General features: G+C 36.0%; 1 pseudogene; it reads left to right on the forward strand.

The window, feature by feature from the left end:
* The window catches only part of LOC109387991 (trafficking protein particle complex subunit 3-like), a 52,432-nt pseudogene extending 42,237 nt beyond the window's left edge, over window positions 1-10,195 (forward strand).
* The last annotated feature ends 2,586 nt before the right edge of the window (window positions 10,196-12,781 follow it).

Genomic DNA, 12,781 nt, shown 5'->3' on the forward strand with positions numbered 1-12,781 from the left:
GAAAAAAGAAAAAGAAGAACAAACAGATGATAATATTTTGATATGTTGCCAGAGAACAAGTTCTTGGTAAACGTCAGGAGAAGAAATTTCAAGATGTATCAAAGGAAGCCACACAAACAAAGCCAAGCAAGCAGTGAGTTTATTAAAGTAACGAAAAAGAGCACATTCCTAATATAATGGGCATGAGCAGGCCAGGAAAAAAGACAACTGCACTGAAAAAAAAGAGGTTTAGGATTTTATCTGAATTAGGGCGCAAAACATTTAACGGTGGCATTACAGGCCATAACAAAGTATCACAGACTAAGTGGCTTGAACATTTATTTTCTCAGAGTTCTGTAGGCTGGACATCTGAGATAAAGGTATCTTGCAATGGCAGCATTGATTTCTTCTGAAACCTCTCTCCTTAGCTTGAGGGTGGTCATCTTCTTTTGCTGTTTTCACATGGTCTTTCATTGGTGGGTGTGCATGTCTATATCTAAATTTCCTCTTCTTATAAAGACACCAGTCATATTGGATTAAAACCCACCCTAAAGAGCTCATTTAAATTACTTACCTCTTGAAAGACGTTGTCTCCAAATATGGTTATATTCTCAGGTACTGGGGGTTAGAAATTCACGGTATTGGTTTCGGGGTGGAGACGACACAGTTCAGCCTGTAACACTCTCTTATTCTGCTCATTACCTTATTTATGATAAACTCCACACTTCTGTCTCTGTAGGGTTTTCCCATTAAATTCTCTGTAACTAGTTTTAGAGGTAAAAAAGCTGGACAATGAATGGACAGTCACTGCTCTACTGTGACTTTCCTTTTACTTCTAACATTTGTTGACTGATAAGACTCCTTCTCATTCTCTCTCCATTTCCCCACATTTAGTATTAACTAACACATTTGTCTTAAAGCCTTGTTAATATCTTGCATCTGTATAAGCTTAAGCTCCTTACATGCTTCAAAAAGAATTTTCTTTGACGACTAATAAGTAAATGGGAGAAGTTGTGTTTTGTCATTTTTATTTAATCAATGTAGCTTCTTGAATCAATAAAGCTGCAATATGTGGAGGAGAAAGTATAAAATCAAATGAGGACTCAGTTGTATCTTTCTAGAGTAAATCTATTTGTTGAACACATGTTCCACTAATCTTTCCATTTAACTGGTGGCTATTAATGGCATTGCATTTCTAGTGTCACCAGAAATAAATGATCAGCCACCAATGGAATTGCTGTCAAAATAATACTCATTCTTTGCTGGGAGGTATCACCTTAATATTATGTTGCAGAATCTTGTAATCATTAGCTACACACTGAGAAAGTACATTAAAGGGGATAATTACTATCTGTGAATTAGGGGCAAAGAGGGGTGAAGAGGGGCAGAATATATCACCTCTAAACATACCACTTTGGCATATTAATTATTTTGAATTAGAGTTACTTGAGAAACAGCAGGTGCAAGAAGGACACTCTGACCCTCCTTTGTCCCCCTGAAAACAGGAAATAGATCTCCCATGTGAAGGTACTTTCCTAGTACCAGGAGGATAGAAGACATCCTTATTTCCAGAGGTAGAAAATTCAGGGCTGAGCAGGCTGTATAGAGAAACCTTGTTACTTCTTCACTAATTAGCTACCCTAAGACCAAACCCCTTTTTGAGCCAGTTCTTCACAAATGTATTGTTCTTTGTCTAAAGGATATAAAAGCTGCCTGCTTTACTCACTTCTTTAGGTCTCATATTTCTATGAACTCCCATATGTATGAAATTAAATGCTTGTCTCCTGTTAATCTGTATTATGTCAATTTAATTATTAGACTAGCCAAAGAACCTAGAAGGAAAGAAGGGAAAAACTTTCCTCCTGGGAAAAATGTGTAAGAAAGTAAAACGTGTAGAAAAGAGCGTTCCTCTCAGGGGTAATTTGAGCAGATCTTTACAATTAATAACAAATTCTCTTGTCATGAGTCAGTTAATAGTGTAATGTTATAAATTAGACCGCATTATTTAGGAGAAAGGAAACAATTTTGCATTGTGTTTAAAATGCTCTCCACAATACTTTAATTGTTCCTCTACTCCTGCCCTGTTATATTCATGCTCCACTAAAGGCTGTAATCATTTATGTAAAAGTAATATGTCCTTTATAAGCACTTATATTCATTATTTAATAAACCCCCCGTGTAAGTAAGCTGTGGTATATGTTATGATTATATGATTTTTAAAGGTGAAAAAACTCAGTCATCAGGCGTTTTAACAGCCAGATCAAAGTCATATGCTCATAAGTGGCAGAAATTAAATTTGAAACCAGTCTGCTTGTCTTTAGAACCTTAGCTCTAAACATCATCTTTTTGCTTATTTAGTTTTATTTCGTTCCTTAGACCAGCTGCATTTAAAAATAAATTAGCTACTAGGTAAGGCTATTTTTCCTCAATAGAATGACATTATAATATTCCTCAAAGCACATGACAGTTAAACCCATTCCAATATTAACAACACCTTATAAAACATTGCATTGTAGTGTCAAAAAAAAATAAAAATGACTAGGGCAATAGGTGTCAAGACTATTGCAACAGGGGAGAGGCTGAACTCAACTCCATGGTGGACATTAGTCAATGTGGTCAATGTGTAGCCCATCTGTGTTTGCTAATTGATGCTTATGAAAGTTAGTCTCTTACAGAGACTGGGAGATAGAGGCCCTATCTTTCTTGATAATTATATTTCAAAGGGATGGCTCTCAGGCACCTGAGGAATAGTTTCTGGGTTGTAGGAGATGTGTATCTGAAAGAGGCAGAGGAATAACTGCAATTATTCTAAAGTAAATGCTCTAAGAAAAGGGAGGTCAGGAGTCTGTAGTAAAGAATCAACCTGTCTAAAATTTAAGTTAAGTTGAGGAGAATGTTAAGATTAGATTTGCATCATCTACACATACATACCTTTGAAGGTTACTTTGTTTTTGTGTATCAAACAGATGCATGGGTAAAGACCATGAATGATGCCCATGGAAAGATTCATGACCTTGTCTTAAGAAGGGCATATTTTACTTTCACTATTATTCCACCAGCTAAATCTCAGACACGTGTCCATATTCAACTGCAAATAGGGCTGTGAGAAATGTGGGTATCTGTGTGCCCAAGAAGGATAAGCAGCTGGTTTGATAAACAGTAAACTAGTCTCTGCCATAGGCAGACAAACATCTAATACATAATTATGCAATTGAATTACATTATATATTCTTTCTAGAAATTTATCCTGTTGCTTTGTTTGAAGGTTTAACTTTCCACACTAGAGCATAAGGCCCTTGAGGATAGTGTTTATGTCTTTTTCATGTTTGTTTTTTTTATATCCAAGAAAAGCATCATGCACATTAAACTGTGGTGCCCAGCAAATATTTCTTAAATTAACCACTGTGGATGAGGGGTGATACCTTGAGATAACTGTGAAAATTGCTGACTTCAATTACACTCAACTCTACCACTTATATTTCTTAAAATCTCTAAAGTTAGTATCGTTTGTATAAATTTCAATTGGCACCAGTGATGTGATATGCAGCCAATCAATCGCCTTATTTTAGAATGAATTGAGTTTACTAATTTAGACATAATTAAAAAATGAATTACTTTATACCTCAGCCAAAATTATTTTTTAAATCATAATTGTTTGAATTTTTATTTTGAACTTTATTCTTTTCTTTCTATCACTGTTCATTAAAACAATGGAGATGCAGTACTAAAATATATAGTTTTGGATTTATTTTTCTTAAGCATGCACACCTATGCTGATCCATGATCCTATTCCCTGAGTTTCTTAGTTAAACAACATCTGTCACATTTTTCTGCATCTGAATCATTAAAATGCATCTTTAGTGAAAGCCATGATTAAATAAGATTATCGTCAGAATTCGAAAGCATAGAAAAAAAGCCAAATATAAGATCCCTGATACTCTTAAAGCAGTAAAATATAGGGGCGGGGAGGAGCGGAAATTGGGTCATTATTTCATGCTTTCTTTGTTAGCCTGATCAAGCCTAACTCAGAATGAAATTCCAACTTCATTTCTACACCAGATTATATTTACTACTCATGTTGGTGTTATTATAATTTATTCTACTTGAGAATTTAACACAATATTTATGACAAAGTACTAGTATTTTTATTTTACTGACAAAGAAAACTGAAGCATAGAAAAGTTTTATGCAAAAGCACCAAGCATTTCATTAGAAAAATTAAAGTTTAAGATGCCCATATTTTGACAATTGCACAGCATACTGAGTCTTTATTTTATCATAAATAAAATATTTTCATTTTCATGACAATTTATTTTCCAATTTGTAAAGAATAAAGACTTTTTGGAATCCATTTTATACAGCTTGATTTTTTTTTTAATATTGAGTTAGTTCTGTTGCATATCACATATGGGCAATTTAGAAAGTAATAACACTAGACAAATGGTCGGACTCCAAGATCTCAATCTATCTCCTTGTTCCCTGTCACATGTTAGAGAATATTTATATCCTACTAACAACTTTTATTTATATTGTGTTGGAAAATGTATTACATCTTTTCTCATATATCCTAATATCTGACTTTCATAATCCCAGTGTGAAATAAGTCCAGCAGTTAATATTTCCATTTTATAGATGAAAGAAGGAAAGCACAGAGGGATTCAGAAACTTGATCAAAATAGCATAGCTAGTATGGCAGATTGTATTTTCCAAGATGACTGTAACAAGGTCCACATGCTCTTCTTACATGGTGACATTGACATTCTAGTTATTAAGAGCCACAAGGGTCTGTGTTCTCTGCCCCTGAACCTGGGAAGGCCCTTAGCTATAGTGAAATTGAAGCAATGCAGTTTCTGAAGTTAGATAATAAAAGGTAATATCCCTTCTTACCAATGCTTGGAACTCAGCTACCATGCTGTGAGGAAGCTCAAGAGCTGTGAAAAAGGCCTTCTGTAGGTGTTATGGTCAACAGCCAGTATCAATCAACAGACACTTGAGGGGCTAAGCATTTGAGATAAATCCATTCTCAGCTATCATCTGACAGCAATTTTATGAGAAATTCCAAATGAGAGTCCTATCAACCTCCAGAACTGGGAGTGATAATAATACAATGATTGTTGTTGTTGTTGTTGTTGTTGTTGTTGTTGTTTTAGGTCACTAAATGATGGGATTATATGTTCTGCAGAATAGTAACTGGAAGAGCCAGTAAGTGTAGCTGAAATTATAATCTGTCTTCTGATTACTTGCCCCAATATTTTGGGTCTTTCCAATACACTACACTGGATAACATGCCAAAATGTGCATGGGAAAAGTCATGTAAAAAGTGAAAAATTAAGTTACCCATCAGGAAGTTTTATTATGCTTTTCACAACTTCACAACAAAATGACATAAATCATTGATGCAATGAATGATGTAAAGAGCTGGAATTATTTTCTCAGTTCTTGTAAAACAATGTAAGAGTTGGGATTTTTCCTCAGTTCTTATAGTGATAATTAATGACCCTGGGCAAACCATTTAACTTCTCTTTAGCATTAAAATCAAACATTTGTGGCACACCTCTAACTAGCCCCTCAGGCAAGACCATTACAAGAAAATTAACTGAAAGCAAGTCTGCTTTGCTTTTGAAATATTCAATTCTTGTAGCAGTTTTGGAGGGACTATAGAGAACCAGAGAACAGTCCTCCATTTTGTATATCCATTGCATGCTATTGGCAAACAAAACCAAACTAAAATACTTAGAGGGCTATAGAGATTTAGTAAAATCCTTAGGAGTTTATGATTTTTATCTTTATTCTAATTGTTTCAGTCGGTTGTAAAAGCAACCTTAAGAATCAGGTCTTAAAAAATAAATAAAACAACTACTACTCTATAATGGTACAAATATTTACTGTTTGTTAGTACAAAAATCTCAACTATAATGTACACATTGGCTGCGCTTCTTGTTACATTTTAAAATCATTACTGCTAAATCATGTTTGAGGCATAGTTTTGAACAAAATAAAAAATGCTAAAAGAAGTGAATAAGTTTAAGTTTTATTGACATTGTTTTAATGATAATTGAAGGTCTAACACTGCTGAAGATGTGCTCTATGTTACCTTGGTGGGCGAGTGGATCTGTTTCAATGATAGGCTTCCTTTCCCCACTGAGCAAAATAGATAACGAACGCAATTCCATATACTAGCTGCATTTCTGTTACAGAGGGACCTGCAGGATGACCTCTGTGAATGAATGACAAAATAGTCTTCTAAATACATAAGTCAAATGGCATCAGTCTCCTGCTTCAAGTTGTTCAGTGGTTCTATTTCAATTACTGAACTTCAAATTCCTTAGCCAGGGATACAAATCCATCAAGACCCTGTCTCCATCTTCTTCTATAACTTAATCTCCTTCATCTCTCCCCTTTTCTCACCGTGCACGGTCCACATTGGTCTCCTTTTTGTTACTGTGCCTTGAACAGACCATCGTCCCTTTCACTTCAGGCCATGGCTGCTGCTGCTCCCTCTACCTATCGCATGCCTTTCTAGTCACTCAGGTCTTAATGAAAACGGTGTTTACTCAGAGGTCTTCCCTGGCACATGCTCCAAAATAACATGCCCCTGACCCCTCCATGTCATTACCCTGTGCAGGGGAGGACAACCTTTTCCTCCACCTTTTCAGGTTGAGTGGCTAGCACTTGCAAATTAAACTGATGAAAGAAGTCAATAGGGAAAAGGCATATACTTTTATTAAGATATTAAATTTTATGATCTCAGGGGCTTCACCAAAAAGAAGTAAAAACCCCAAAGAAGTGTTTAGACTGGGGGCATATGCACCATTTTAACAAGGGGTGCCAAATTGTAAAGAAGTAACTAGGCAAAGGAAAGAGGGTTTGGGCTTGTAGGGCCAATAAATTGCTTGAAAGTAACTAGGAAATATATGGAGGAAACTAATGGAAGATAAGGGTTATTTCAGTACAGTCTGTTTATGCAGACTTGCTTGGCATCGATACTTTGTCTCCAGTGATAGAGTGCTCTCTTATTTGGGGACAGGGAGGGTACCTTTCTCCTCAGAAATTTATGTCCTGCTTTTAGGCAAACAGGGAGAAGATAGAAAGCTTTTTCTGAACCTGCTGTTTCTCAATTGCCTTCAGCTCAAAATAATCAATATTCCAAAGTGGCTTATTTTGACGTAGCATATTTTGATTCCCTTCACCTGGTTTATCTACTTCATATTACTCATCTAACTTATATTGATTTTTTAATTTTGTCATCATTTCATTGTGTGACTCCTCTGGAATCAATGCAGACTCCACAGGCAGGGGACTTCTCAGCACTAGTCTTTTCCAATCCTGTATCCACAGTTCCTAAAACAGCCCAGGTCCTCACTGCTGGTATTTATGTCTCCTTTGGTACTTTCTCCTACCACTGTCACCAATCTGAACGTTTCTCTTGATTCTTTCTTGCTCTATTGCTTTCCTTTTCTCTCTTCTCTGCAAAGGTAAAATGTTGTAAGAATAGACTGTCAGGGCTTAATTTTCATAGGCTACAATTTTGACAGTAAGAATTGGAAATTATATAATGCAGAGTGCTTTAGAGGCCACTATTAAGACTGCGATTTCTGGAGCTTCAAGACCTACTGGCATCCCAACTTCATCATTTATTAGAGGTACATCTTGAGCCAATTGTTTAACCTGTTTGATGCTCTAGTATTGCATCCCTAGTCAGGATGATAAGAGTTTTGGCTTCATAGGGGCTGTTGTAATGATTAAATCAATTTATGCCTCTGCCTGCATCACCCTTACTAATGTCCCATTGGTATGAAAAACCACATGGCCAAGATCAACGTCACTGTGGAAGAGGAATACAGGAGTGTAAATAATGCTAAGCATGGTTTATTGGCAAATGCCCATGTAACAGCTTACTCCATCTGTCTGGGCAGCCATCTAAAGCTGCACTGAACTGTGCTTTTTTACATTTTGGTTTGAAAAGCCCACTTATCTTGAAGGCAGAAAACATATTTTCAATTCACCTTGCATACCAAAAGTTTAGTTATCAACTGGACTCAAATAGTACTCAATTAATATTCATTGACTAGGCTGAATGGATAAAATCTTTATACATTAGCATTCTAAAGTGTGAGCTACAAAGTCAATCTTAGAAGACATTCTGTAAAAAAAAGAGTTCTCTGGTCAAATTCTACAGTAGATTAGTTACAGTATTTGTCCCCATACTCCATTCCTCTATGAATATACATTCTTTGTAATTTAACTCTTATCAAGAGTTGTTTTCATCAAGAGGTGAAGGTGTTTTCATCAAGAGATGGAATCTTTCTCTCTACTCCTTGAATCCATGCTGCCCATTGTGACTTGCTAGGGACAACAGAATTCAGCCGAAGTGATGTTTTGCCATTTTTAAGTGTAGGTCCAGAAGGCTTAGCATGTTTCACTTCTCTCTCTAATGTAATCTGTCTCTGCTACAGAACAAGCTCAGGATAGCCTGATGGACGATTAAAGGCCATGTGAGACAGAGTTAAGTTGCCCCAGCTGAGGACACTAGACCATCCAGTCCCTGGCTGAGCTGCCCAATGATGAGAGAAGCATGAGTGAGCCCAGAGATCAGTGGAGGCTGGTGCAGATGAGCAGAGCTGCTCAAAAATCCATAGATTCAAAGTTTTGGGATGGCTTATTGTAGATCAGTAGATAACTGATCCAAATATCCTCAGAATTTATAGTACTGATATACATTATATTAACTATAAGAAAAGAAACTACAAAACCAAAACAACAATTAAAAGCATATAATTATGTTTAGCTACCTCTGCCTAAAATATCAGGCTAAAAGACTTTACCAATTCCTCCTTGGTTTTAGTTTTAATATATTAACAGCTACATTTGTGCTTTAATAGTTCATAGAGCACACTCTGTAAACTTCAGTAGGATTCAGAAATAATATAACTTTGAGAAGATAGTTTCCCAGAAAATATAAAGTGGTGATGCTTTTATTGTTTCTGCTTACTTTGAAATGATTAGTTAATTTGACTAAATTTTGTCAGGTTTATTGAATATATTTTCCTTTTAAAGTATGTTTTTTTTTTCTTTTTCTGTCCTTGGTACAACTGCCCTCAATTTTCACAGTTCCAATAAAAAAAAATTGTTAAAGCTATTTTATACCAGACCTTTGTGAGGATTAATCATTCACACTGAGTCATGGGCATATCTGATTAAATTATTCAATGTTAGATGACTTATGGGTCAATATTAAATTATACATATAAGAAGTTCTTGAAATGCTTGACACAACTGAAGAGATGAGAAACCAGGTAAATGGAATACAAAATAATGCTTTAGATAGCAGTTGAGTGTTACAGAGCAAGCTTTAATTTTCCTGCCATGCAAAAAAATGACTGTTCTCTGCACCTGATATAAAAGTGTGTGTGCTCTTGTGAATTCAATATTTCCTGAGATGAAATGTCACCTGATTTTATCATGATTTCTAGAGTAAAAAATCTGGAAATAAAATTGTTGCTTTTAAATGTAAAGCCTGTTAAGACATTAGTATGCAGCTGAATTTCACTTGAGAACTTAAAAATGGGTTTATTCTGGAAGGCTGAAGGGCTGTGGCTAAGCTGGCAGTGTCAGAAGGGGTCCCTGAGTGGGCCTGTGGCAAGGCGAGGTGGGGCAGCTGGCACCCTGTTGAGTCCGATGAACCGTGACACCAAGAGCAAGAAAATGAGTCCTGAGCTCTGAGCTCTTCACCCTGATCTACAGGGCTCTGGTCACCCAGCTTTGCAAGGATTATGAAAATGATGAAGATGTGAATAAAATAGCTGTATAAAATAGGCTATCACATTGGAGTCCAACTGACTGAAGATTTCTTGGCATGGTCAAATATCGGGAGGGGCCACAGCTTTGGGGAAATTGTAGATGTTATTGCCAAGATGACATTGAAAATGTTTTTGGGCATCATTCCAAGCATCACCAATTGGAGCCCAGCTGGTGACAAAGTCTCCCTCATATTGGAAATTAACCCTTGGTGGACTTTGTGGAACTTCCTGATAACCACCCATCCCTTATTTATTCTAATCTCTTGTGTGGGGTGCTGTGGGGAGCCTTGGAGATAGTCCAGATGGCCATGGAGGCCAAGAATATCCAAGGCACCCTGAAAGGAGACAGTGTGACAGAAATATGGATAAGATTCATCAGATGGATTGAGAACAGTCTCCCAGCTGGAGAGGAATGACGGTCCCCTGGACTTCAGGGTAGCCAGCAGGAGCACTTGTTGGAATCAGAAAGCCTCAGGCTCCCTCTGCCCTGTAGAACTAAAATGGATGTTATACATTCTTCTAACCTTGTGTCTGTTCTTCATGCTAGTAAAGAGCAGACTGTGACATAGCCCATTTGCCCCACAAGTGTGCACAGCCAGGAGGGAAATTCTTTGCTCCCTTTCCCTTTAGAGGAGTTGGATGCAGTCATCCTTGGTTGCACTGGAAAGAGCTCAACCATTTTACATTCCTGGTTGAATTTTCCAAAGCAAAGCCCACTTTGACACCGTTAAGAGGCAAGCCTAGCACACCTATCCCTGGACCTTCAAACAACCGTTGGCAAATGGCTGTAGGGGGCCCAGGGTTATGGGACAGGGAGGAAAGGTGGGGAGGGGGCTAAGAGTTGTTAGCTGTAGTGTGACACATTCTAGTGCTTGACAGAAAAGGGGAGGCTGTTGTGCTCAAAACTGACTTCTGGGAAGCCACCCAGGTTTCTCTCCCTCCATGCTATTTGGAGGCACGTTACTTCAGATGTTACTTCCTGAACGTTTTCTACCCCACTAAGTCAACAATGTTGTCAGTGCACTCATTCCCCCCACCCCTTAGGACTTTATCACTAAATATTATAAATGGCCCTTTCATACATGTATATTTATTTCCACACTAGACTTGGGAGCTGGGATCATATATCTCTATCCAGCAGATTGTATGTTCCAGTCTCTGACACAAGTATTCAATTTCGCAACTAAAGGATGGGCTACCTTTCTAAAGTAAGTTAGGGAAGATGTTAAACTCCCTAAATGATTCCTTATATGTCTCCTACTAGAACTCCAATGAGGCTTGTATTGAGGAAGTTCTTTTGGCATTGTTATAACTTTCTGGTGAACTGCACAACCTTACAAGCATCATGAAGACTACAATGACAAACTGAACAGGAGTAATAAAGGAAGGCAGGTATATGTACACACACATAAATATATACATTCACACTAAAATTTGCATTGCAAGTCTTCTGTATATACCTTTCTGATTTTGATAACATTTGTCAGTGATAATGCTAAAAAAGCTGCCAGAGTTGACTCTTACTGGTGACTCTCTGATCTTGTTGCAAGGTCAGGACTTTTAGCAACAAAGCTGAGCAGGCAAAAAAGCCTAAGGCCAACAAAGTAACAGAAATCCTCTCAGGGAATGGGTGAGAATTTTAAGATGGAGTTGGTGTCCATTCAAGCCAAAACATTTTTATTTTTATTATTTCATCAGGAAATCTTAATTCCAGGAAAATGGGGAAATACTTTGGAAATAAATATCAATGATTTTGAATGTTAACAATTAAATACAGGAAAATAAATAGTTGCAAGACTAACAAAAATGTTACATTGATTGCAATGAAGATGAAATGGATGGAGGGAAGGATATGGATTTATTGAAGGAACAATCACACACATTTATCATGAAGTATAGTTAAACTGAATTCTTAGTAACTAATGTAGTTTTTGCATTTAAATTAAAATTTTTCTCCTATGATGATTATTTATAGCTCTAGTTTTTCATCTCTTGCCAAAATGGCTTCTCATCAGGATTGTTCTGTAGTGTAAGGATCATGTTTTGTACTTATAAGACAAAACAGTTTTTATTTACCTTTAATAATGGTATAGATACATTATAATAATGTATTATACTTGCTGAAAGAAAACCCAGAGCCAAGTAAGTCATTATAAATTACTTATCCCAAATAAATGTGAGTGTAGAATGTTTTTTGTCAAAATGTCCTAGTGCTTAAATTTCTTCCTTTTAAAAGACTTTATACACTGAAGTATTTATGGAATTGCTGGGAACTAAATGATTCATATTGAAGTATTACCTGCAAGTGATTTGTTCATCAAAAAATTTTATTCTGGAAAATGTAAGTAATAGAATTAGGACATAATTGTTGTATTCCATTGGTTTACAAAACTTTATTCTTTCTGAGTATGGCAATAGACACACTATCTTTTTCCCTTTATGAAAGGTCATAATCATTATCATTAACAACAACATCTATAAATGAAATCCTTTAAATGGAGGCTTTGGGCATGAGATGATAAGATATATAGTTTATAATTTATCCAGAGTTACATTTCCCCTTTAAATATACTTGGGGTATTTGTTGTGCATAAAATCAGTTATTTGATAATCATTCAATAAGTATACAGTGCAAGTATTCCAAATTTAATTTCATAAGTGTTTATGGCAAGGATGATAAAATAATATCCCTTTTACTACTAAAATTCTATGAAGAATAAACCCATCCATCCCATGCAATTTACAATATTATTGGAATTTAATGGATCAATATTAAAATTAGTTACAAATAAAATATAACTACATTAAATTCTTATAAAGTGAAAGTATTTCTGTTTTATATAATCTGTCAGTTTTTCTGATGTTTAATTTCACTAAATCTTCATTCACTTTGCATCGTAATTTGCTTACTTTTATAGTATTTGATTTGTGGATGGTGATATTAGTAATAGCTTACCCACTATCCAAGTAGCTTTTACTTTTACTTTTTTTTTTTTTTTACA

This window comes from Hipposideros armiger, unplaced genomic scaffold (assembly GCF_001890085.2).
Source record: "Hipposideros armiger isolate ML-2016 unplaced genomic scaffold, ASM189008v1 scaffold_177, whole genome shotgun sequence".
Classification (NCBI taxonomy): domain Eukaryota; kingdom Metazoa; phylum Chordata; class Mammalia; order Chiroptera; family Hipposideridae; genus Hipposideros; species Hipposideros armiger.